We start from the raw sequence: 27,405 nt of genomic DNA, 5'->3' as shown, positions 1-27,405 counted from the left end.
CGTGGGTGGGCGTGGACTACAACTCTTCAGTGCTGCGCATGCGCGCGAGGGATAAACCCAATAGCGATAGCCTTAGAGGGCTGCGCCTATACTCATAGAATCTGGAGTTACAGTACGTAACTAACGTTCCAAATCAAAACAAACAAGCATGGAAAGAGAAAGCAAAGATTAAGGAAACATTTTGTATTTTTTTACAAACAACAGGCAGTCTGGAGTTGGACATGAGTCATCCAAGATTCACATAAACGACGTAAAACGCAGCAGCAACACAATCACTGTCCATGAACATATGACATGAAGTGAGCAGCAACAGCTACACACAGTTAGTGTGTGCAGTCTGTGTCAGCACAGAATAATGCTTTCATGGTCACTCAACATGTAAAAGAGCTCAGAAGATAACAAAAACACATGTATGCTGTGTTCTGTAAAGATTTATGCACGTATGGCGTGTTTGATAAGGAAGGTTTCTGCAAATTCAAGTGGACTCATGGTCACGTGAAACCAACATATAATACATCATACAAAAAAGAGAGAGACAACAGGGAGGAATATTTTAATTAAAATGAAATAATATTGCATTTGGATGGATTAATAGCTCTGGCCTCTGTATCGTATTGTGAGGTTGTGGGAGGCGTAGTGCAGACTGTACAAAATATCCAGACATTAGCTGTGGTTCAGTTCCATGTTCAATATGAAAGAACAGAAATAGGTGTCAGGTTTTTAAATACTGCAGGTTGTGGATTGTTTCTCTTTTATAGACAATTTCATAGAAACCCGTGTATCTTATAATCATGTTAATAAAAGTGTCTAAATGAATATGCAATATAAAGACGACAAAGCTTGACATTAATGGAGACGTCTCTTAAATGCAAGAAAGAATGAAAACATACTTTAATTAACGAACCATTATGTTTTTTTAATGATTAATTAACATTAACTTAAAGAGTTGTTTAACTAAAGATTTATTTTTGGGTTTTTTTGCCTTATTTGATTGGAAAGTTGATTGAGTAGAAAATTGGGAGTGGATGAAGGAACGCCTTGAAGGAAAGGAGCCGCAGGTATTTTGGCTTCACTTTTGTACAACAGGAGGAGGTTGAGACATGTTGTCCATGGTGTGTATTAGAATTGTCCATTGGTGTATATAAATGTTAATCCCAATTCTTCTTGTTGATTTTAAAGCAAATGTGGATTGATTGTTTACCTAACAACCACTTCCCTCTTAACCTCCGGCAGAAACGTAGAAGAGTTGCGTATGGAAAGCAATAGAAAACCTGGAATAAATTAGTTCCAGCCCTGATCCCCTCGTTGCAGTGCAATAAACTTTTAGCCGATTTTTAAGAAAACAATCTGGGCTTCATCCCAGAGGTGTTTGAACAAATCTATTCTTCTGTTAAACCCTTCTCTTTGTGAGAGGCCTTGTAAAAGATGTAAGTGAAAAAAGAGCCTTTTGAAATTTAGATTGAAGCAAAATGATTGAAAGAGGCCTCACCTTATTACTTAACGCTGTTCCATTTCATAGTAATCATGTGAGCATAGTGCAAAGAAACAGACACATTGATTCTGTAATCGATATATTACTTGAACACTCTTATTCATTCGGCTCATCTTCAGAAGATTAAGCTCCTGGTGGGCTGCAGATAACTAGCGTGGTGCTCCAGGCGCTCTGTAGGCTATATTAATAAATTGAAGAAGAAATCAATTACAAGCAAAGGAACAAAATGTCACGGCAGGAGCGGCTATAGAGACAGATGTCATGAGATGGTGGGTTTGCTGAATGAGTTCCTGTTACTGGAAAGAAGGTTAAGTTAATTACTTTTATAGAAAGGGCCATTTCCTATAAAGCCAGTGATTTTAACTCGTTAACAGCTATCTTTTTCAATTTTCGAAGCATGACGTGTTGGGGTGCATCTTGGACTTGGTACTGTAGCTTTCCTATTTCCTCTCAGCAGAGGGTCAGGGTTAGACAACAAGCTTGGCTATCTCAAGATAAAAAAAAATTGAGATCTTGAGCAGACAACTGGATACTGCTCCTTCTCACAGAAAATCAGAATAAAATGAATATCCATAATATACAACCTTAAATATTAGCTAATTAATGTTGTATATTCCAAAAGAACACATTTGTTTTAGTCTAAAATGTTTTTGTTTGTTTCTGCAGAGCCTTGCTGTGTACAGACATCTCAGCAGGCATAATTGATGGACTAATAATAAATCGTTTACATAAGATGATGCACTTTAGTCGAAGCTTGTGATCTGCTTATTTATCCCATTGTGAAGCCTGAAACATCCCCTGCCCCCTGGAGTTCCGCTCATACAGAGAAATCTAAAATACAAACTGTTGTTCACACATGCAAGTCCCCGGCTGCAGCATTGCACAGCTCATTGATCTAACAGTGAACAGTGATCTATTGAAGCTCCCTCCTCTCTGCACCGTGGGCCTCTTTGGATGCGACTAGGATAAATGAGATCAGTCATGCTGATGGAAGAAACAGCCCCAGAGAGATACACAAACCTGTGTCGTGGCGCAGGAATCCACATGGGAGGCACTTCAGAAACAGGAAAATGGGATTTAGACTCCTGCAGCACATTTTTATAGCAACAAAAAAAAAAAAAAATCTCCCAAACTCTGCCAAGACGTGAGAAAAACTTGCACCGCTGTTGCCTCATTTCTTGTCTTGCAGCAGTGTGGGAAAACACAGCAATGAATCAGTCCTTTAGTGTCATTTCCACTGAGTGTCATACAGTGGTGTGTCTTTTCCGCGCGCCATGGGATTAGCTCGATAAACTGCTGCATTTGTAGATACAGTAATGTTGCGTTTAAATGCGTCTTCTGCAGGATTCCGCTTTTCATGGCGCCCCTTATTGTCATGTCACTGATCTCTTAGGCTGAACAAAAACAAGTACAAGGATAAATCACGTTCAATATGCGTACAGAAAGAGAACATTTAGCCAGTAAACACCTCCAGGGTTTATGTTGGAATAGAAAATGAGATTTCTCTCTAGGAGTCACACCTTTAAAGAGGGATGTGAAATAGTTTTTTTTATTTTTTATAACTAATTGTGTGTTTCAGTTGAGTAATTGTACTTATTTCATTTCTCTTGTCACAACATTCACACAAGGCTGTGAAAATCACTTCAACGGCTGTTTATCAGTGAGCATGCAGAGATCTCATGAGGGATCTGTTCCACTTCCTGACGCTGGAACCTTACTACTTACTCACTCCTCACTCAAACCAACAGCTGAGTATCAAATCATTTCATTTCCAAATGTTTTTGTCTGATTTCTTTTCATTAAAGGGCGGTTGACAGAGATTTATTCTATGAATGTCGACATGACTTTCCTTTTTTAACCCCCTCTCCTTCATGATTGAATAAAAAAGGCACATCTCACACAAAAGGTTACAAGAGAGTCGACAAAAAGCAACCGACACAACTGTGTGAACAGTATGATCAACTGACATTCAAACAATAATAAGAAAATAAGAAGTCAAAACTCTCAGTCCCCAAGAAAAGCTTGATTCCAAAAAATACCAGATCCTACGTTTCCCATAATGCAACATTAAATCCTCTCTTTATTAGGTCTTTTCTGCTTCATTAAGATCACTCAAACTCCGTCACTGTTCGTTTAAATACTTGGATGTATTTTCTAGGAGACAAATCTGTCTCAACAACAAATTTAAATTCCTAGTAATGAATAAAGAAACCTTGAATATAATGCTATCAATATAATGTAGGTTATTATGTCTTTTTTTTACCAACAGAATAAAATCCTGTGGTTTTCACACACTGGTGAGTACACTCCATGTTGAGAATTTATCTGTGTAATTTATTTTGCTTTACAGAAACTATCTTTAGATTCTGCAACTCATTGGAACAAATAGGACACTAAAATATTGGAACATATTAGAAATATCAAAGTGCAAAAGAGAGAAAGAAGAGAAATCATGTGGTCTTTAACATCTCATGCTTCCACATGAATCCTCCCATGTACATACATGACTATTTTCATCACACTAAACTTCAACAAACCATGCATTAGAGTCTACAGGTACCCACTGTGTAGTCTGATTCTATAAAAGAAAGCCAATGACTCGAATAATATCTTAACACTTCAAGTGGTTCAAACTCATCTTTTAAGCCACAGAAAAAGGGGCCAGTAGAGGGCGACCTCCACACACACAAGTTGGTTGAAAAGAAAAGCCCTGAGCACTTCCCTCTTATAGTCATTGATCGTGTGTTCTGGTTAATTTCTATTCATTTTTAAGGTATGGATTTTTTTTTTACATTTGTAAGCATCTTTTTGCATTTTTATAAACTCCCCCCAGATTTTTTTGATTAAGTACACTGTCTGCAATGGAAACAAAACCTGTGTTCTTTTTAAGACATCTGAGATTCAGAGCTGCTGCTCATTATTGTGAGTTTTTTCTGGCCATCTTGGTTTTGTTGGTAAACGTATTTGCTGTTTGTGTGTCTGTGTTGCATCTCTGTGTGTCAGGTGTATTTTAAGAGTAGAGCGAGAAATTGTTGAATTCTTTGCACACCCTGAATGTGTCCCCCCTGTTGTCAGAGGCTCACTGTGGAAAAGCTGACACTTGTTTTGTGTGTGTTTTTGCTTTAAATGACAGGTTATGGAAATGCCTTTACCTGGGTGTACAAACTCTAGATGCTCCGTGTGAGAAGGGAATTTGCTGCCAAAGAATTCAGTGCCACCCCGGGGTAGAGTGCGGATCAGCATTTATTCTGCAGTAATAAGTGCGGAATTCAGACTCTCATGGAAAGCGGATTTGGAGTTGAAAGTTGTTGTGCGCATTAACTGTGAGTGGCATCGTTAACAAGGCTCCGGCTTGTTTACAGTGGTTCAAAAAAAATCAAGCAGTCTCTCACCTCGCCAAGCAAGAGACACTTTTGAAACACACTCACGCTCGAATGCATGCGCTCTCTCAAAGGAACCACACACACACACACACACACACACACACACACACACACACACACATACACACACATGCAGATGTTCCCCCACATGTGTCCCTCTCCCTCCCTCTTTTCTTCTCTCCTTGCCCTCACATAAAGAAGTTGGGATTAAAAGAGAAAAACATTGACTGATGCCTTCACGACTGCCTCTCAATTTCACATTCAAATCAATATTTCAAAAGCTCTTATCATCAAATACTTTCCAGGCGAAGTGCTCCTCACTAAGGATCTTTAATGTCGAGGAGAGGTAAATAGGATTTGGAATTCACAAACCTCGGCTTTCATGCTCTCATTATACCGTGAAGAAAAAGAAACTCTGTTTTTGTGATGGAAAAGTGTGTAAGTCTGCGGTAAAAACAGTATTTTAGACACAGGACAAGTATATTTATGACATTTTTTCCCCTCTGCTTGCTTACACTTGTAAGCAGGAGTCTGTATGCCAAATGGAAATAGTACAGTAATTACATGTCTTCTCTTGAGAATAGTCCATGTATCACACAGGCTAATTTGAATGAAGAATCTAAATCATGCAAGTGTAATTAAGTGTTGTGTAGCTTCATGCATAATGTAGCCTTTAGGTCTAAGAACTAAATACCTGGTAAACAAGTAGGGGGGGGGGGGGGGGGGGGGGGGGGGGGGGGGGGGTGGGGGGGGGGTGGAAGAGGATTTGTTTGTCATACCACAAGAAATGTGACTCATCCAAGCAGTCGCCCCTTAATTTGCACCCATGTGCGGTTCGAGGAATTTCTCCCTGCAGCCTAGTCACAAGCTGAACCTTGACCTTTGCCTATTGGAGGACTTTCAAAGACAAAACAAGGGGCTTTCTGCTGATGTCAGTGTGAGTGGCAGCTGCAGGTCAAGGGGAGGGGGGGGGGGGACGAGGCTGTCCCACGCATGACCACACAGAAGTGACCGCCCCAGACCCCGGCATCTTCAAAAAAAAAAAAGTGTGAGTGAAAGGGAACATACGTGCCACTTTCAAGTTTTATACCTGCTTTGTTTATTTGACTTGAAAAGGTCAGAGCACCAAAAAACAAAAAAACCTGCTCTCAATCAACTCTTGGTGCTTTCATCCATGCAGACAGTTTTAGTGACTCTTTCCATGTTGGAAAGTTTTACCACTAAAAACAGTTTTTCCCACCCTTTTGATGGATCAATGTTATTTATCAAAAATAAACGGGTAATGTCTTTGTCAGTTTTTCGATTGGTGTGTTGGTTGTTGTTGATGCAGGCTGAAAAAAAGAGCTCATAGTCCCTTTATTTAGCATAAGAGAAGTCACAGTGTATAGCTGTCACTTTAACCCTTTAGATTAATTTGTACACAGGCAGCAGCAGTAGAGCCCTTCATTTACTTTCAAGTGTCTATTTTTTTCAGGGATGACAAGAAGTCTCAACTTTAGACTTATAGCACAAAATATGTGTTAAAATAAATTGCCCCTCTACTCTCCTCCAGCACACAGATACCCGCCTGCTTAAGAGACTACGAGTATCAGAACGAAGACCAAGTGGCCGAGCAACAGGGCTTTGCCTTCCCTCCTCCTCCATCGCTTTCCTGTGACTGTCTCCAGATCCCTCCCTGATTTCTCCTCACCTCAGCACCCCCATGCCCCCCTCCCCTCTCCTCCTCCCTCCCTTTTCTACCAGAGGAACAGATGGGGTTTAACTCGAGGGGGGGGACGATGGTTGGATGTGAACAGTGCCTTACTTAACTGGGGGGGGGTGTCATACTTTATGTTACATGCCAGCGTGTGTGTGTGTTGGTGTGTGAATGTCTGTGTGTGTGTGTGTGTGTGTGTGTCCAGGTTTCACTTTCATCCAAATGTTGGCAAAACCACATCTTTACCCCATGCTTTTTCAATATTTCATATGTTATGTGTATTACCCAAACCACCATGCGACCGTGTAGTGCTAATTACAAAATGTATAATTGTATAAAAGTGCTTTTTAACATTCCTCTCAAGTGCGCGCAAAAAAATGTTGCTGCATTAATTACGCCTCCTAATCAAAACGTGTCACTTTTGCAGTGCTGCTACATTTATTTAGTTTGCAGATGTAAGGTTCACTGCAATGCTGTTTAATGTGTTTAAACACACAGGAGGGTGTGGGCCCAACAACGACACCCTTAAAAATGACATATTTTCATGGTTATAGTTATAACTCGACACAATCTCCACATTAGTTAAATAGATAGAATACATTAATAAATACAGCAAGAGGAAATAGCAATATAATTAAATCAGATTTAAGTATGTATGTTTCTGAAAAGTTGAAATCATACCTCATAAATATTGATGTCCAAAACTCCTAAATAATGCATTCCAATCATGTGGAACAGGCTGGTATGTTGTCCTCACTTGGTCTTGTGAGGCCTTCAGCTCTTCACATGCTTTTCACCCTTAATAAGGCCCCCCAGCCCACACAGAGAACAGGCTGCACTCACTACCGGACACAGTGAATGACAGCAACTCTCACCCCCAGATTCTATTATTGGGGAGCTTTGCAAAACTCTTGACGTGTTTGCAAAATAAAATCTGCAAGGAAATACAATGCCACTCTCTTGGCATGCTGCAAAAACTGTATTGTTTTTTCTTCTTCTTTAAAACACACGTTAAAGTATCCTGTTTTCATGAAAGATGCAACACAACGTGAGGAGTAGTTGTTTTGCAGCTCCAGATGAGACCTGTGTGAAAATAGACCTCAGAGTTGTTCTTCTCCAAACAGCTGCCAATTTTCATGAGTGTCAGCTGAAGATTGTTTTTCAAATGTCAGTGTCAGTGAGATTAGATTACATTACAACCCCTTGCTGGGGCCTGTAACATTTTTTTTTTTTGTAAATGCACCCGACAGTGCATCAGTAAAATACATTTTGCATGCTTTTCACTTTGAAGGATATGGCATGTTTTGTAACCTATGCTGCAGGAAGGGCTGCATGTCAACCATGAGAGAATTATGTCTTCAGAGGGGAAGCTCTCTCCTGCTTCGTGTTCATCCATTACATTTTGGATCACTCAATAGGCAGGAATCTTGCTGCGAGCTGGAGTTTGTGCTTTGGCTCCCTCCCATGTAGGTCACACCTTATTATGACAAATTTAAAAAGTTCTCACCATGACTCTCTGTTTGGAAAATGAGAAGGAGGGTCCCCTGTGTGCCTGTGTGTCACGGATTTAAACAGCACCGTTTCACCTCCTTTTTTTTTTTTCTGGAGCGTTTTGTTTGATCTAAATGAGAATTGGGAGAAAGTGGAACAGCTCGTGAAGGAGCAGTGAGAAATTGAGACTGACGTTGCCACCTCCTAGCCCTGAAATTGTGCAGAGTAGTTGTGCCAGTCTCTTTGTTTGGAGATTAATGTTGCGTCAGTCACATTCTTTGTATGAGGGACACCAGCCAAACTGCATGGTGAAATAGCGACTCTAAAAAACACCCATTCTCATGCAGAGGAAAATAGGAAAGCAGCATTTTGGAAAGAATCATAAATGTATCTGACATGCATGGGCTCCTGCTGTTATGAGCTATTGATATTCTGCCAGTCAAAGCTTGCCATTTGTGGCATCACCAGCCTCTCTGTTTTAACTTTGTATGTAGGTGGAACATTACTGGGTTGTGTTGAGCGGCTGCACAGCTCCGAATTAGGAGGCCCCCTCTTACTCTAGTTTTTTTTTTTTTCCTTTTCTGCAGGCTTTGCTCAGGGGCATGACACATTTCTGAGGGGCTTTGGATCCCCTCGCCTGATAATTCCTTCAATTATTCAATGGTTGGCTGGCAGATGAAGTGAGGCCATGAATAAAGCAAATCTGTGGGCCTATGAGCTCTGACAATGCAAACACACAATTAGCACTTATTTCCTCTGCTCGTCCTTGAAGGTACACCACAGAGTCTTAAAATTGAGGCAGTGCAAAAGGTGGTGAAAATGAACACATCCTCGATACCAATACTAACTTCCAAGCGATTTGGTAAAAGTAGAAGTTCTGATTCAGCTTGCAGTAGAAAAATGAAAGCCCGACATGAGTCAAAGAGGAGAATGAATCCCCCTCAGCGACATTGTCATTGGCTGTTTCCGTGTGAAACGATACATTGTGTTTGAAAAATGTAAAACTTCAATCACATTTGCTCAAATTTAAATAAATATATGGAAAATAATTCACTTGAACTTGGCTAACATGTTCAGTCGGTTGGGGACTGTCTTCCTGCTCTCAACATCTTCGACCATGTTGGCTGCTAACTTGCACCTATGTGGCCGTAAATTCTCACATCCTATCGGTCACCACATCCGCTTCAGTATGTGATGCCTATTCCTTATTTTTGATGCGTAGTTTACATCGTTTTCACTATATTTGGTTGATTATGTAAGCAGATCTATACACCACAAATTGTCTTTTCTATGTCTTAAATCATCCGTTTGAGTTGAAATCAGTGTTTTTGTTGGGAAGATGGCACACAGGGATGTAAAATTAAAATACTAAACAGTCCTCCTCAAGTGTCAGTTGGAAAATGTAATGCACAAAGTGCTCATCTTTTTGTTAAAATTTAGAGGTTATTGGTAGAAGTCTATGCCAGTCAAAGTACCTAGGCATAGGAAGATTTGTGCTCATTGTTGTTTCATACCCTCGTTTTCATGCGTTTGCCTTCAGAGCTCTCCAACTAAATACCTGCATATTCAAAACCAAGTTGGGCGGGGGTCAGTGCCACACACTGAATCTCAGCCAAACTCTCGTAGGAGTGAGCTCACTGTGAGGTCAGCGTTGGTGATCTTTTTTTGTCAATCTCTACAAAGGTCTTTGTGAAACCAGAGTTGTTTTGCAGAGCTTGCTCATCATGACATTGTAGATATAATGATAAGCCAAAGGAAAATGGTGGAAAATAAACTCATACTCATGTTTCAACAGAAACAACTAGAGTTGACTAAAGTAAACACATGGATATATTTACCTGGAAAAAAACAGACTCTTTCCCAGTACTGTAAAAAAAAAAAGTAAATAAACTCAACAACAAAACTTAAAAAGTATTTTAAAGTGAATTGAACATGCTCTACACATGCCAGTGCAAAATATATTAGGATTATAGTTAGATCTATGAAGTGTAACTTGGCTGTCATAAAAAAATCTTCCCTCATTCATGCTACAGGTTTTCCTCTGTGAGCAAGCAGGGGCTCCACTTGTGCCCACACATGGTTTACTCCTCAGCTTAACGTAACTTTAAATTACTCCTTACAGAAGTCATGTTTTAATATGGAGAGAATAGAGTAAAAATGTTTGGGTAATAATTCCTTAACAACGATTTATTTACGTGTACAGCATACTTTAAACATAAGAGTCAAATGTTACATGTATATTTCTGATTGGTGGAGCATGCTGTTACCATGGCAATTTTTTCTGTCCCTCAGTGCTGAATGTGAGCGGACAGTTTCGCTAGCACGCTAGCTTGTTAGTTAGCTAGCACAAAATGTAGCCCACTTATAACCTATTTTAACACAACACAAACTACAAGATATCACAACACTTGTATTATTAATATAAACAGTATGTCAATGTCAAGATATGCTATTCTTCGCAATGGGTTGTGGGATAGGTAGTTCCTTGACTGGAAAAAAAAATATGTACAAACTCTTGTAGGCTACCTTTGGCTTTTTTTTTTTATCAGTTTTTTAATGCAGCTTTTATACCAAATCAAATGTATTAATGTTATGAGTATTGGGGTAGCTGTTTGTCTTGGGTCAAGGCTTCAATCTCTTAAAGCTTTCACAATTTCTTGTGAAATGTCAATGGAGGATTTGGATGTGGAAATTTAGCAATTTTTAATTTAGCATCAGATTATAAATATTTCTCCAGCAGTCAGTCTGTCATCGTCTTACTCAGTGCAGTCAAGTGTAGGACAAAAGCAAAAAGAAGGGAGGTGCTGCTCTCCACCCTAATGAAGTTGTAGGTCTTGCTCCTCGCTGCGCTCTGTTGGAGAAACAAAGCTAATCATAGTGAGAGCGGCCCCAGACTGTTACAACAGAGGGACCAGGTGCTTGTTCCTTTTTTTTTTTTTCCCCTCTCTCTTCTTCCTTTTTTTTTTCTTTTTTTTTCTCCATAGAGCACCTGCCTTTAACCATCTGCACCTGCTGTCTGTAAGAAGACAAGGGTGCGGCTCTTGCAGCACTCCCTGCTTGTACAGTGTGATGGGAAGCCTCTGTTGATTGCAATGATACCTCAAAGACACACAGTGCACACACTCATCTCTTATCTCCTCTGTAAATCCTCAGAGAGACAGAAAAAGTCTGACTCAACACTGACCCTTTTTGTAGCCCTGACAGGAACCAGAACAGAGGTGTATTCTGTCTTACGTACCTTGTAAGATAAAACCTACACTGCACACACAAATCACTCCAGCTTTAGGCTATATCATGGTTGCATTATTTTTAGGAAACCCTGGCCCTCCTTTGCTCTGTGACTTCTGCATTGTTGCATGATTTTAATCTCCACAGCAACACAATCCTGACTTGGTTCACAGGAAGGTCAAGGACAAGCTAAACGTCCTCTCCTCTTCCTGCAACAAAGCTTGTGAGTAAGGGAGGAATATTCTTGTAACCCTTAGCTGCTACACTTTCTGCTCAGAAGAGGTTAGTCTGATATTTAACTTTGTCTGGGAGAGTTACCAGCACTAATGTATCATGGTTTTGATGCCTTGAATCAAACATGGGGATTTTTAGTGAGTAAGGTTTCACAAACAAGGAATATGTCTGGGTTCTGTTTTAAGCAACAATAAACAAAGATATAGAATCATAAATAAAGCAAGAAAGAAAAAAAAGAGATCCAAAACAATTTGACATTACCTTCAAAATGTAAATTATTTTCCTGTGGATAAACTTAAACATGTCTGACATGAATAGAGTATCTTCTTTTGAAGATTGGACACAATTGAAGATGAAGCTCTGTGCGACCCTGCTCTCACTCCTGTGCCGTTGCTTTGATATGCAAGGGGGAAAAAAGCTGTGCACCTGTAGGGGAGCATAAGAGAGTGGTGGTGGTGGTGGTGGTAGTAGTAGAGAGGGGACAGTGCATTATTGAAAAGGGGGGGGGGGGGGGGGGGGTTGATGGTGTGGTGGTGGTGGTGGAGGAGGAAGGTGGGAGGTGGGGAGCGCTCGCCAACTTCCTTGAGTGTCTGTCCACCTTACCCTGCTGCTTCTGCTGCCGCTGCCAGCGTTGCCATGCCAAACTCTGCTCCTCCAGATAAACAAATGCTGGACAAATTTCTCTTTGTTAAACCTGTGTCGACGGCTGCATAATAATGTTGGCTGGTGCTGCCAGTGTGTGTGTCCAGCCAGTAATGATCCTCCTGTCTGAGAGGACAATGAGGAAAGAATGTATTCATGGAAACAGACCCCTGTGCTGCTCCGTACATTCTTCCTCCCTGGACTGTCTTGGATTTAGCATTAATGCGCCTTTGTAAACACAGTGGTCCAGTCACTCAGCATGATTATCCTCGACTATATTCATGGCAGATCTTGGACACAGCCCAGGGCTTCAGTCTTACATTTCTTATTGTTTTGGCCTTGACTTACCACTCAGCTGAGTCTGATATTACAACATGGAGCTTTTCAGCTTGTTTGCTTGTGCTTAAAGACTTGTGGTTAAGGCAACTGAATACATAAATTTGCAACAGTCTTATAAATTTAAATTCGAGGGTCTTATGCATAAAATGGAAAGCTCTGAAAGTATCATCCATATGATCAAAAACATTGTAGTTCAAGTTGCAGTAAGGTTTTATGATGTTTGGTATGAACTGGGAGAGGTTTAGCTCATATACTTATTGAAAACATAATAACAGTTAAACATGAGGTAATAAGATACATCCAGTTAGCATTAGCATTCTCTGGAAAAGCCGCAACGGGATCTAGTTTTGGTCTGTTTGTACAGTAGTTTGTTTTAGCGGCCGCTTCAAAGTTTGGAATATGAAATGGGCATCTAAGGTTTAGTTGTGTATGCTGTCTTTGACTCTCATACAGACTACTGAAGCGTTTTGCTTCTAAACTAAATGCTGTAGACCGAGATGTTGCATAGGTTTTGATCCATGACCATAGAAGATCTGCTCTGCACATATTGTTTTTGGTGTCAACAACATTAGCTGTTTTTTTTATTTTTTATTAAGTTTTCCCCAATTTATGGAAGTTTATTTTCAATCGTTTTTGTGGATCCTGAATGAACCTCTTAATGCTATGCCATTTGTGTATTTTGACATTTCTAAATGTCCAGAGGTTTAATATTACATTGTTGTATACAACAACATGTGGCAAATTACCAATCCGGCCATGTTTGGATCAGCTCTCGTACTTGGGAACCGTCTTATAAACAATATTATACAGCATTAAGCTATGCTTCTTTAACTTCCTCATCTTAGTAAAAAATACATCTCTGCTATTCTCCAAGGACTCTACCTAATTATGCATGGAAAATGTCTGAGGGCTGTAGGGGGAGGAGGTGAGAAAGGCTGGCTATGTGAAGGACTTTGTGTGGCTTGAGTGCACGGCTGAAGGCAGCTGAAATCTACTTTGATAGCTGACAGCTGGATCTCCTCGGTCTAGATTAAAAATTACTCCCAGAATGTAAAGCGTCATTACGGTTGAAAAATTGGCCCGATCACAAGGTTGCTGTGATAATGAGGAACGGACGACAAGGTAAAGCTTTGCAGTGGGACGTGGATTTACATGTGCTGCATATTTACCTTTCAGGCCTGAAATAAAAAGGGGGGCCTCATCGCAATATCTGGGGTGGGGGGGCGACCCCTTTCAAAGGTCATGTCCAATTAAACAAACAGGATGAATATAGGATTCTCTTTATTGTGTAAAATGCGAGAGGCATACCCCGAGCCCGGTGTAGAAATGCAAAAACTGTCCAAGAGGATCTAGTCATTTGAAATTCTTGTTTTTTCTCCGCTCACGTTTTTAATATCCTCTTTGTCAAATATGCATGTAATGGGACTGTGGAGAGAGCTAACACTCAGCGCCTGTAAGAAATACATGTCTTGAGGTGTTGCATTGCAGCCATGCATTTGATTAATGTTCAACCCCATATTAGTAGAGAGAGAGAGGAATGTAATGGTGTATTATAGATTCATAGTGCTTTCTTCAAAAACTGCATGTCCAATCATCTCAGCTTCTACATTAAATCAAAGCTTTACAAATAGATTGTGTTTAAAGTATGTATTTAACACTGAGTCAAATGACTATGTTGAATATAAAAAAAGAGCTAGCACACATAGGGAAGTATCAGGCAGTTATCACCAGGCAGAGGGGTTCCTTGTTCTACGCCACTTAATCTACTGGTTTTTTTATTCAGCTTCCTTTTTTAAACAGCCAACGCCGACAACTGCTTTCATTAAGATAGGATCTAAAAAAGTAGTCAAAAACTAGAGTGTGAATTAAGTAATACGTGAAGCATGAGTCTAAGATTGACATTTTTCAGTGGGTGGAGACCAAAAGCAGAGCGAAAAGGAAGGTAAATACTTTCCATTCTTGGACAGTCAGAAAGATGACTCCAAGTGTTTCTTTACAAGGCTGCAATTTTAATGTAAAAGACAAATCAGAATCTACCAGTAAGGGTTTGAATTGTAAATAGGGATTGGGCACATTACTGGGGCCAAATATTGATATTATACAGGATTTTGAAAGCCAGGTATAAAAAAACCCATGGCTCATAACAACCCCCTTTCAGAAATGAGTATCACTAGAAAATTTACTATTAGATTGATATTCATGCATGAACTCACTTTCAGAATTGAAATGCACTTGTAAGTCACACTTTCTACAACATGGGGTTTGTATGGTTAATATGTAAAATGCATGCTATTGAATCATTAAGAGGGAAAATATATATATTTGGTACTTAAATGAGACATGTTGAATCTAGCTGACTGTGCCTCTGTTTATCAGGTTTTATAACGGTCGTATACAGCCGACCTGCTACTGCTGCGCCCTCAAATGACAGGCGCTCTGATTTAGTTTTTTATTGCTGAATCTTACTCCGGTAATGAAGTTGGGACTGTTATGTTTCTCTCATTACCTTTTCATTAAAGATATGCCTAGAAAATGGGGTTGCCATGGCTACCGATGGCTCCATGAAGTCTGCGAGCAGTATGCGGAGCTGCATTGTTTACTCTTTTGCCAAGAGTGTTGTCTTCAATAGGAACCCAAGACCACCCCCCCCCCCCCACCCCCCTTCCTCCTTTTCTTTTCCTACGCCTTCATCTATTTTTTCTACCTTTCTTTTATGGATCAAACAATGACCTGCAAATAGAGGATTCTTCACTGGTCCTATTTGTTAGTGCTGAGAGGCTTCATTAGCTTGCTCGTTGCTTCCCAAAAATGATAGCTGATGCTAGGTGTTGGGAGGGGGGGGGGGGGGAGAAAAGGTGATTTCCAGCCTGTGAGTGGTAATTTACACTGAAGAGATTAAAGAAAATGGTATGGAGCCATTTTGTCTAAATGACAGTTGGGCTTAATTTTCTGCAGAAGCAATGGCGGTTTGCTTGAGCATTACCTGAGGAAGGCTTGTGAGGCTGAATTTGAGAGTAAAGTCAAAGTGTCGAACATTTTAGACGGATTCAAATGCATCTTTCTTATCAAAAATAAAGCTGTGGTATCAGACTCGGCGGTGGTAAATAAAAGAGGCTTAAGAAGAAGTCGCAACCTTTCCTCCTCATTCATCAGTGGTGTTTTCCGAACCATTAGCCCTGTCATTGCTTCCTGTACTTTTCATGTCTGCTGCTGGCTGGGCTTCACCCTCAGTACTGTGATTAGTTCGAGCAGGATGCTGCTCATCGATTTTGCTCTGTTGGGTGTAAGTTAACCCTCTGCCAGCTTTTAATTGCTTCTCTTGACTGTTAAAGCAACGTTCTGCTCCTGTGGAAGGAAAAAAAAAGAGCTTTGGATTGAATTTGTTGGAAAATATGCAGGATGCTGCCTTTCAGCATACCTCAAATGCTTCAAATTCTATCAAGAAACCAACTTGTTTTGCTTGTATCCAAGAATGAGGTGTTTAATTGAATGTGTTACCTGCTGGCAGCAATTACCGTCACGCCGAGAGGAATAGATGGAGACAGAAAACAGATGAAAGAGGAGAAATGTTTAGTCTCTCTCTACTTGTCTTTCGGGCTTCTTGTGTTACCTCAGAGAAACACTGCTGCGGTGTGATTGACAGAGACATGATAGCTGCGGTAAACAAAAGGTGCTGCATGTACTCTCGGAGATGAACACTGAATGGGTTTTTACGAAAACAATAAATCATAACTCGCAGGAAAGACGCCCTGGACCTCATTTGAATTGCATTGCCGTTAGATCTCTCGTGATGCAACGTTTCTTTTCCTGTCAAGGAAAAAAAAAAAAACCCGATTGAGATATGAATTATAAGGCTGCTGGAATAATCTGCAAAGCAAGTAAGTGCTGGAAGCTTTTCATCCTAAGTGCTTTATTGTTTCTAATGAGCTCTGGGTTCATATTTGTTCTGGGATTTTTAATTATATATCAGCATTACATCATCAAAGTTATTATCTCAGCTGCTCAAAGTTCCTTTTTAAAGTTGAGGTAGCTCCATGTCGATGCGAAGATGAACGCTTTCATTGTGGAAACACGACACAACAGCAAGACGTTTGTAAGATTCATGAACATTGGTAAAACGTGGATCTGGATATTTACTAAAGATGCACGTAAAAAAGTTGTCTTCAGTGCACCACTTAGAAAATTCAAATCGATTTATGGAGGAAACAATCATTTCAAATGATTCTAATTTGATGCTACTCCTATATAGCATCAAATTCATGCTGCAGAGTTCACCAGTGGATGAAATTAAGCATTTCATGGCACTAACAATTGTATGAAATCAGTCAGTATTTGCCTGGAAAACACCTTCTCTCCAAAGGTTTGTAAATGGCACTCGTACCTTTTATCAACATGTTGACAGCAGCCAAACAATAAGGCTACGAGGCCCTTTCATAAATGCAGCCAAGCAAAAATTTCAATACTTCTCTAAACGGCCCGTTTGGTTTTCTTCCCCTTGTCATTATTCGAACGCTTTTTGAAGATCTTTAATTTGCATCCCAATGCCTTGCCCTCGTTCAATTTCATTTACAATGCAGATAAAGACTCGATAAGCGTGACCCAGGGTCTTATTCTACCCCCAAGAAAGTGAAGGGAGAGAAAAAAAGAAAAGGCAACATCATTTGACTTTTTCTGTCCCTCGTGTGAATACAGTTGATGAAACATTCATGGCTAAACAAAAAGCCGTTCAGCATCAGCATGTGTATTATTAAAGAATACATGTGTCGGCATAAACTAATCATAAACGCTGCTCAAAGATGAGGAAATTTCAAATGCGTCATGCTAATCTGCCCCTTGTTTCATGATTTGTTTATCTGCTTTTTTATTTTTTCTTCTCGCTTTGTGTCGACATGTTTGCTGAGCAGTAATTTATGTACTCACAGTCAACACTAGAACATGAAGACAAACAAAACATTTAGGGAGAGCTGCTCTCGAAGCTGGCACAAAAATGACAATGGTGTCACAGGGAACAGATTGGATTTGGGCTTGGGACACTCAGGGCCCTTTTTTTTCCTTTTTTTTTTCCAGGGAAGGCCACAAAAGTAGGTTGAAATGCTGGGGGTGGTGGTTTGTACCAGTCCCCCCCCCAGGGCGAAGACAAAAAATATGGGGCACTCTCCTTCTCCTTCTTCTCAGTTCATCACTCTCTCCCCTCATTATGACTTCAATTATCAAGTCAGGAGAGAAACTCATTATTTTTGGAAGTCAATGCCCATGCTAGTGTTCTTTTTTGACACAACACAAGAGGGAGGGCCACACAAAGTCCATTTGCGGAGATTCGAATCTCTTAATAGCATTAGCCAATTGTGAGAATAATCATGTTCAAATTACACACAGAGGAAAATGTGATTTCTCTATTTTCACTTTTCTGCTCCCGGAAATAACTCCACAAAATGATCCTGTGCTGTATGTGTTCTTAGAAAGAGGGAGCGAGAGTAATTACTTGTGGTTTATTCCACCATTTGATGCAGTGTCGTTAATTGACAGCGAGGCGTTTCACCCAAACGATGACCAGGCTGAGCAGCACGTGACTCACCGCGGGGACCGTATCTGATTTCATTATTAGCCCCAGTTTGACTGGCTTAGCCCACATATGTAGCATGAACACCTTTACCCTTGGGTGGGCTTGAGTTAATTACTTCAGGCCATAATGCCTGAGATACCACCTAATAAGCACGGAGTGTAACAAATTACGATGCTCAGATTAGCTGCTGCTTACTCCCTAAATGAATGACTGAATCATTTAAAACAACATCAAATATGGCGCCCCTACTGGTCAAGGAGCTTTTTATAATGCTCCCAAGATGTCAGTCCTTGCGTTCTTCATTGATGGGAAAGCACCATGGCAACAGCTGGTGGCATTTCTGTGTGATGTCACTTCCCCCTCCTATCACAAAAGATGTGAACATGAGAATCGTTGGCAGGAAAGAGACCTCAAGCTGATGGAATATTTGTTGTAATTTATTGCTAGTTAGCTTGTGTTTAACGCTGAGCTGTGTGTGGGCATTGCCGGTGTTTCTATTTGAGCTGTGCACATGCGACAACTGCAATACACCTAGAGATCTGAATTCATTTTCCTTCTGTGGAAGTTCACTTTGTTGGCAATTTTCAGTGCTTCGACCTGATATAGCTCGTATAGTGTGAGCGCTCCAGTCGTGCCCAACAATCGGACAGTACGATGTGAGCACTGAAGTGGTGAGCTTTCGTCGTGCTTTGTAAATGATTAAGTCGTTCAGTGTCAGCTGACATTCTGACACAACTTCTATACAATTGCACAGTATAAACCCAACTGAAGAGGACATAGTTCACCACCTTTTGGTTTTTGAAATGGATATACAATCTTTGAGTTTGGCATTTGATTTTGGTCATCGCCATCTTGGTAGTCGCCATTTTGTCTTTCCAGGTCAGAAGTAGCCATATTTGGATGACTGACCATTACTGGTTGACCAGTAGTCATATAGTGACAATTCAGTGTCAATAACAAGTAGACACTAGAGCATCCTGTGCTTTTCATCAATTTTACAAAAATGACATCATATATAACAAATGAACATTATGGTGTGTTGAAACTACTGGTTTAAGACATGTAGCCATTTGCTAGCTGGAGGTCCTTGGAGTCGAGGGGGAGGAAATAAAGACTAAAAAAGAAGTGCTAAATGGGACACAAAATCACAGTACTGTTCTCTCCTATTCTTTATGTAACACGCATACAAGGGAACGTAGTTCATTGGCAACAGTGAACTGGCATAAATTATTATGTTGTGCTCTCAAAGTGTGTTTTTAAGTGCTTTAGTTAGTGCCCTCTATCACTTAACAGGGTAAAGTCCACATTTCTTGCTGTCTACATATGCAAAATTACACAGTTTACTGACCTGAAGGAGGGGAGGGCCATTTCACAGTGATTAGGTGTTTCTCCATTGGAGGGTTTGTGACTACACGTGTAGGTTGGCGGTTAGGGGGGAAAACTTGAGACAATGCTCCACTTCATGAGCACACAGTGTACAGCAGCCCTCCCACACTGCCTTTGTTAAGCCCCCTTCGATCTTGAGCTGGCACTTCAGCCTTCCTGAGCTCATTGACTCCCACTGGATGCTCACCACTGTGTTTCCTGGGTTTGAAATATATGGGGGCCTCTTTAACACTGTAACACCCGTATCCTTTCCTTTCACACATATACCCCCCTCTCTGCAAACTGCCGCCAATACAATTTAATCCCATTTGGTAGGCAACTTAAATTCATCCAATTTCACAGATTAGGAGTTGTGGTCTCTCTGCAAAATTTAGCCATACTTCTTGTGTTTCTTACGCTTCCATCTTTTTTATAAACCAACACACAAGGGAAGCGCACAAGATGGAAAACGTGTAATGAATTTAATACATAATTCATGTGTTTATTTTTTATCTAACCTTCTGCCCCTCGAATCCGCACACTAATTTTCAGAAAGCCTTTTTTCATTTCAATATATTTCCGTTTAGCTTATTTAGTTCCTCGCCACAGTTTCTATAACAACCATACATCACAATGAAGCTGGAGATTCCACATAATTAAACTGCACGTATGACCATACAGTGTTAATGAAATGCAGGCTTTATATGTGCCATTTGCTTTTAATTACATCGTTAAAACTTTTCTTTTAAAGGTTTAGAGCTTTAATGACACATTAATGAGTATGCAAAAGAGACTGACAAGATTAACCATCCCATTGTTAGGACCAACACAATTGTTTATTGGATTATTATCATGATGGTAATTCCCTTTTCAGGGAACTATTTTAAGTATTATTGTGAGAAAAAGTTTCATAGTTTCAACTTCTTTGCTGAAAACTATTTATTCCTGAAGACAAAAGTGGGTAGTACTAAATACGAGGGTGATTTAAAGGTTTGTTTGCTCTGTGTAAAATGAAAAAATCGGTCATCCTTTCCAAAAGCACTACACAAATAGATGCACATGGGGAGGAGGATGAAAGAAATAATAATACAAAAATACAAAAAGTCCAACCTCTGACAGCAGGAATCAGTCTGTCTCATGAAAACGAACAGCGATGGTTTTAATTTACTGACTGCATTAGTCGGCTCCTCTCCAGCCAAGCTTGCTGTTGTCTCTTTGGCAGCGGCAAAAGTTATTAATGGTGCAATAACAGGAGGCAAGCCTGGGCGCAGAATATTCTATTCTCTCTCAGATTGTGTAATGATTTCCACAAAAAGAGGGGGGGGCTATTTTTCATTGTGTTGTTTTTTTTTTATGGAAAGAAGGGAGAATGAGGTGGTAAAAAAACATGCACCTTGGGTTAATTGACTTATATCCTTCCCAAACTGAAATTCTGAGAGTAAAAAGCTTTACTTAAGGAGAGCGTATGATAATAATGTGTCACATTAAGTACGAGCTACTGCAAGTGAGATGCTGCATAAAGCAGGGGATATTAAAAAATGTATGATTAATGTTAAAGAAACCTTGAAACGAGTCAAAACTGAAGCTTTCTCACTGTATAATTTCACGTTTTCGTACATGATAGCTGGTTCAAAAAGTATTTTCAAGCTAGTCTCCATCCAGTTTTGAAATACTTTTAATGAAGTTTTTGACATCAGTGGGTAACGTCACTGAGCCTATGTCCATGATTTTTTCACTTTATGTCTACATTTCTGTGGTCTTAAAAAAGAGGGTCAGGGAAATAGCATTTTTTTGCAGATGGCCATGAGAAGTTCAGCAGGAGATTCTGGGCCTGACCTTGGAAACCTTTTTTCTGGTTCTTTCAGATTTTTAAGGTCAGATGTTCAGGCTACACTTTTAATCTCCACTACAGGCCAACCGCTTTAAAATCCATTGATTATCTAAGAAGGTCAAGCTGCAGAGCAAGGAGCAAGAGAGTCGATTACAGTATCAAACTACCTACGATACTGCCATTTCCCTTTTTTCTTTCTTTTCTGTTAAAAATTAACCTCTCCTTTAGAGTAAAATAAGCTTCAAAAGGAGTCATCACAAACTGCAACCACTGTTGTACTGATATATCGATTATTAAACATTCAAACCCACCTTAAGTCATTCCCCCCCTACACACACACACACACAGGCTCTCATATTGATCCATACATGAGCCTGCAGAGTTATCACAAAACAAATAGCATGGACTTCAATTTGACAATCCCTTTATGAGGCGCACTTCATTGATTTCTAGATGGTGGCTCTGTTTGCCTCCTTTACAGAGGAGAGGGGAGGTTACTCAGAACAGCTCATTCTAATGACTTCATTGCCTTTGTGTACTCTTGTGTCAGAGCGAAAAGGTTTCTTGTTTTTTTTTTCAAGAATGTACAGTAAGTTTGTTCTTTCAAGTTCCTGGTCCATGCCTATAAGGTCTGTTTGGGAATAGCACAGAGTTGCGACTTTTCCAAAGGATACGGTGCGTCAGCGAAATCTGTCCTGCAGTGTGAGGCTTGACACTGCAGTGACAGCACAGCAATATTTCCCCTCTTATTTCAGAACAAATTACCAGCTGCGTGACATCAGAGGGCTCATTGTGCACACGTACATATAACACCACTCGCCCCCCCCCCCCCCCCCCCCCCCTAGTCTGATCTCCGGGGGGAAACAGTCTCATTACTGATGTCATGTATACATTTTTTATTATTTTTCATGAGTGATTTGAATAGGACAAAAAAAGAATTTAGAGAGATTATTTTGATATAGTTATATGAACCATGATTGTCTTGATTTATTTCCTTTTTTTAACCGCCATCCTATAAACGCCTCTATCAAAGCACTTACATGCCTTATCACCGTGCACTCTCATTGTTTACTTTTATCTGATTTGAAATACACGTTAGTTTTATAAATAAGACAGCAGTCTCTGTAGGTTTTTCCCCTTCAGGAACAATGCTTATCCCAAAGCACTTTCCATTACTGCCTTGACAGGTAGCTATAAGCTGCAGATCCAAACATTTAAAAAAAAAAAAAAAAGGCGAACAGAAGACAGAGTGCAGAGTCTAATCTTGTGTGACATTGTGTGTCTGCGAGGCCACCAGACGCAATTCACCTGCAAGGTTAAGAGTTTACCCAGAGCTCCAAGGTACACTACACATGCTTTTCTTGTTTACTCTCCTACATGCATTGTATCCCCCCCAACCCCCCCCACCCCCCCCACCCCCGCAAAACCACTTTTCAGCCTCTGCAGAAAGGTGGCAATCCTCTCTGAACCTTTTCCAGGAGTCTTTTTAAATGCTCTTTTAAAAGGAAGAAGATGAGAAAAGTAAACATAAATGAGGTCTGGTTTTGCAGCGCTTTCATGCATCGCCCACCCCAAAAAAAAAAAAAAGGGTGTAATTCTTCAGGAGGGGTAACAAACATGACCAGCGTAACTGATTTAAATCCAAAGGGAGAGAGATTTTTTTTTATGAGGTGAAATAATTCAGATTGCATCGCCTGTCTTGGGCACAAAAGCATGCAAATAAAATGTCAGTTTGATGTCATAATGTGACGTGAAAAATAAGGATATGGCATGAGCCAAAATATGAAAAAAAAAATTCTATCACTTTTCTGACATGAACTGCAGTTTTAGTTGCAAGAATTCATTATGGAAGATCAACTGTTTTGCATATTTCCAGCTTGCTTTAATATGTTGTGCCACCCAGTCACTCTGGCTTACTTGTTTTTTTAAGTCCTGCAGATTTTGATGTGGTCTGTAATCTTGTCCACTCTATTAGGATATGCAGATTGAAGCATAGCCTAAATTAAACCAGAAGCTCTCATCCAACATCTTCTCTCTTTTTTTTTGAATATTTTGCAGCTCCTAATTGGATGAATGGATGTATTTTGTTACTGGAACAACCATGGGGAGGCTTCTGTTTAATCTCGGCGGGCCCCTCATCCTACTTCCCCACCCACTCACCAGATTGATTGTATCTAATACCAGACAATGGCATCAATGAATTCAAGTAGTTTTTCCACCCTCTCTCAGGGAGACAAGAAAGAGAATCATTTGCATGCAGGTGACGTTCGAGCACCGCAAGGTGAGATGAATCAAAATGCAAGTCAACAGTTTTCGCATTGCTTTGACCTAATTATGCACCCTTTTTTCTGCAGATTTTTTTTATCCAGTCACATCCCAGTCAAACATATTCAGGATTGATTGTGAAGAAAAACTCTGCTGATTTGCTGCTTCTCTCTAGTTTTGCTGACTTAAATTGAATTAAATTAGATATTTTATGAGTTATTCAAAAGGTCTGCAAGAGAAACTGCTTAACCATAAGCGAAGCAGACCTTTTCTTTTATTGATCGACACGACTTCCTCTTCAGGATGCTCTTAAGGTTGGACATATCATCTTACATCCTCATCCTGACCACGGTCTGTAACCACAACATACAAGCAGGAGGCAACACAAGACCAGACGAGCATAAAAGAGGGTAAGATTCATGATGGTGGATTATTGATCCGTGACAAAGTTTAAATCATGTTTATGGGAAATTCTCGACTACAACGATTAACTGTGCTTGCATAGTTTGAAAGTGTTTTTTTTGTGTACAGTATGTAGTCAAATAGTCAACAGCACTTTTTTCTCTCTTTAATTGCATTTTTGGAAATACGGAATACAAAAGCAGACCATGCATTTTATTTACTCAGTTTTCCCATGATAACAAGTCGTTTCTGGTTGTTTTTCTCCGGATCTTGACTTATTTTTCTCGTTATCTCGGAATAACAAAGCTGTCAACTTCTCTTGATAACAGAGTCACTGAGAAAGACCAGACCACAACATTTCACGCCCTCATTGGCCACACAAATGGCAAGTTAAGGCTTTTTGTTTGGCGATACACTAAAATTAAGTTAAGATGTCAAGAAAAAAAACAGAAATGACTCGTCGTTAAAGAGTTACAACTCTGGAGTGTCTGGATGAACAATGAATGAAAGTGACAAAAAATATGTCCCTGTAGGTCACTTTTAAAACATTTTTAGTTTTGTTTTTAGTTTTGTTGCACATTGATGAAAAAAAACAAGTCAGACAGAGAAAAAAATGATTAAAAATAAATCATGTATACGGATGAGATAGAAAGCCACTGTGGGCTTGTCTCAGAACCTTACCTAGAGAGATAAACAAAGACTACCACAATACAAACTAAAATATCAACTAATAATAGATTTTACCCAATTAAAATAATGTTTAAAAAGGGGAAAATAGAGCGAAACAGCACATATATACTGTATTTATATCACACTCTTACATCAAAGTATTGTAAGTCTCATTTTGTGTCTTAACAGAGAGAGAGTGTCCGTGAGGGAGTCATTCTCACACTCCACAACTGGACACCAAAGTATCTTCTTCAGGGATCAGCTCCAGCCAACCACGACCTTGGAAAAGCGGAATGGATGGATGGGGAAAGTGCTAACCCATATCACCTTATAATTAGTAAGACATAGACGTATAACGCTAACTACAAACTACTACTGCTGATTTTAACCATGCTTGTCTTTTCCTCGTTTTTTGTGACTTCTTGTGACTTAGGTTGGTTTTATTATATTTCTTGATCATGTATTAATTATTTCATCTAATTAAAAAAAAAAGGTTGGTAAATTGCCTTTGAGACATAAAGAGAAAATGTAGCAAAATGTGACTGTGAGGTTTTTCAATTAAAAACCTAAGATATTAGATGCAAAAGTTTCATCATCGTCCTTTTTGAAAAAAATTGAAAATTTTTACCATCCGACAGGCTTTTAACTTCAATTTTTTTGTCGATGTACTGTCACATTACATTGAGGAGTGGGAGCCAAGAAATAAAAAGAACATGTTCCAGTCATCATTATCACCCATCTCCACTGTCTGACATTAAAACTAAAAGAGAATGACCTCATCATACGTTGAACTAAATCATCATAAATGACATGATATTAACTCTGCCAGACAGTTTTTTTGTTTGGTTTTTTTTTTTCAAACTTGGGCCTTTCTCCATTTTGCTGGAGTTTGTGCTTCTGTGCCCTTGTTATCTGGCCCTCCAGACTCTCTCCTCACTGTGAGGCAGAGGAGCAGAAAGATGGCAGTAATTCATTTTGTGCCACGCCACAGGCAAAGGCTCTTTCTTCCCTTCTGCCCATTACCTTCAGACCAGACTCCCCGTCTCAGCAGGACTCACTCCCTTTCTCTCTGGCCAAGACCCACTGTACTCCCGGGCGGGGGGGCTGAGGTTAGTGGACGAGCCACTTCAGATTCAGTCTGTGCCACCTGCAATCATCCAAGGTACTCCAGTTCACCTCCAGGAAATCTGCAAAAAGAAGGCAGCATCAAAGTCAGTAAAGCAGACTGCTGGTCCCTTTCTATTTAACCAAACGGCAAACTATTCTGAAAAATATCCATCCATCCATAATATCTTTTGATTGTGGGAAGTCAGATAACACGGAGGGAACCCACGCATGTATGGGGGAGAACATGTAAACTGGGGATTCAAACTATAGGGACACTCTTGCTTTAAGGCAACAGCGCTAACCACTGCACCACTGTACAGCCTTCAGAAAACATGACCATGAGAACTCCAACATCTTCATTGAAACTTTTCTAAAATAAACGTTTGAATTAAAGTTGTTTTACTATCAGGTTTGTTTGCTTAAACAAAATGGAAAAAAAGAGCCCTGTAATTTATGGCTGTTAATTTTGAAGAAAAAAATGACCTCTGACAATTAAACTTGACTAAAAATGATGAACATGAGACTTGGTTTTTGTGGGAGCATGTTGCTGCCAACACAGTTATAAAAAGGGAGGAAAAAAGTATGCAAGTTTCTTTCCACAGGCAGATGCATCCAACCCAACCTCAAGCCCCCCTCCTCCATGTAGTTGCAGAACAAAATGTAACTTAGATTTTACTTAATGATGTAGCTGATTGGTTATTTGAAAAAAAGAAGCTTTCTACTCTACTTTTGCTTATTGTTTCTTCCAAAAAGGCAATGTTTTGTGTTTCTCCAAGGTGACATACTCTGCCTTGAAAGGTATACATTTCAATTACAGCAGACTGTTTTTTTAAATGAGAAGCTGCACATCACTGCTCGGATGTTGATGAGTTTAGAGTGGCAGGATGGAAAAGCGCTTTTTCCTCCCCCTTTGCAATATTGCCACAAGACCTAATTTGTTCCCCCAGCAAACATTTGAGTTTGTTTTTATCTTCATTTTGACATGTTGTTGTTCATGAGGAGAGCCAAAGAAATATCCCATTAACGGGCTCTCTCCTATCTGCCTACATAAATCACTGACATGGAAATGAAACTGTTCTGACAAACACGGAGATGGAAAGGAGAATACAAATGCACAAACATTACACACACATTCATCCCTTATACCCTGCCTTTTTTCCCATTTCACATTAAGGCACTCCAGCGATTGGAACAAACTCTGAATAGACAATTAGAAAAGCAACAAAAGACTGCAGTGATTTAAAAGGGAAGTAATCTATCTGAAAGGACACATGTACATAATTATATAGTTGCATTCTTTTCAGGAAGCCAGATTAAGCTAATCAATATGGACCAAGATGTCAATTCTTTGTTAAGTGTGACAAAACCATGGATTTCTGATTACTGTGACAACAAATACATTGGTCTTTCATTGTGTACGTTTATGTAACACAGGTGAAATTGCCGAGCCAGTTTATTTCTGATGTTTGATCAATGTTGCACATCAGTGTCATCTACTCACTGATTGGATTAACCTGAAAACACCTAAGGCCACTTTTATACAAAAACAATCAATTGAAACAGAATCCTTTATCGTATGCATTTTCAAAAAAGTTCCCCCATTCAAAACCACAATATGTTGAGAAGAACTCCTGTGCACACAATCGCAAATAAAACACTGTTGTGTACATGCCGGGGAAGTAGTTAGCGGTGTATGTT

At 39.8% G+C, this 27,405-nt stretch overlaps 1 long non-coding RNA gene across 1 annotated transcript; it reads left to right on the top strand.

The window, feature by feature from the left end:
• The first annotated feature begins 131 nt into the window (after positions 1-131).
• Positions 132-25,177, top strand: LOC306817462. The gene is made up of 4 exons (XR_013778027.1): positions 132-250; positions 23,323-23,545; positions 23,832-23,939; positions 24,790-25,177. It is a non-coding gene; the product is annotated as an uncharacterized lncRNA (long non-coding RNA).
• The last annotated feature ends 2,228 nt before the right edge of the window (positions 25,178-27,405 follow it).

The sequence above is a fragment of the Symphodus melops genome, assembly GCF_947650265.1.
Source record: "Symphodus melops genome assembly, chromosome: 21".
Lineage (NCBI taxonomy): Eukaryota > Metazoa > Chordata > Actinopteri > Labriformes > Labridae > Symphodus > Symphodus melops.
Note: the sequence above shows the minus strand (reverse complement) of the source record. Positions and strands in the feature narration are given on the sequence as shown.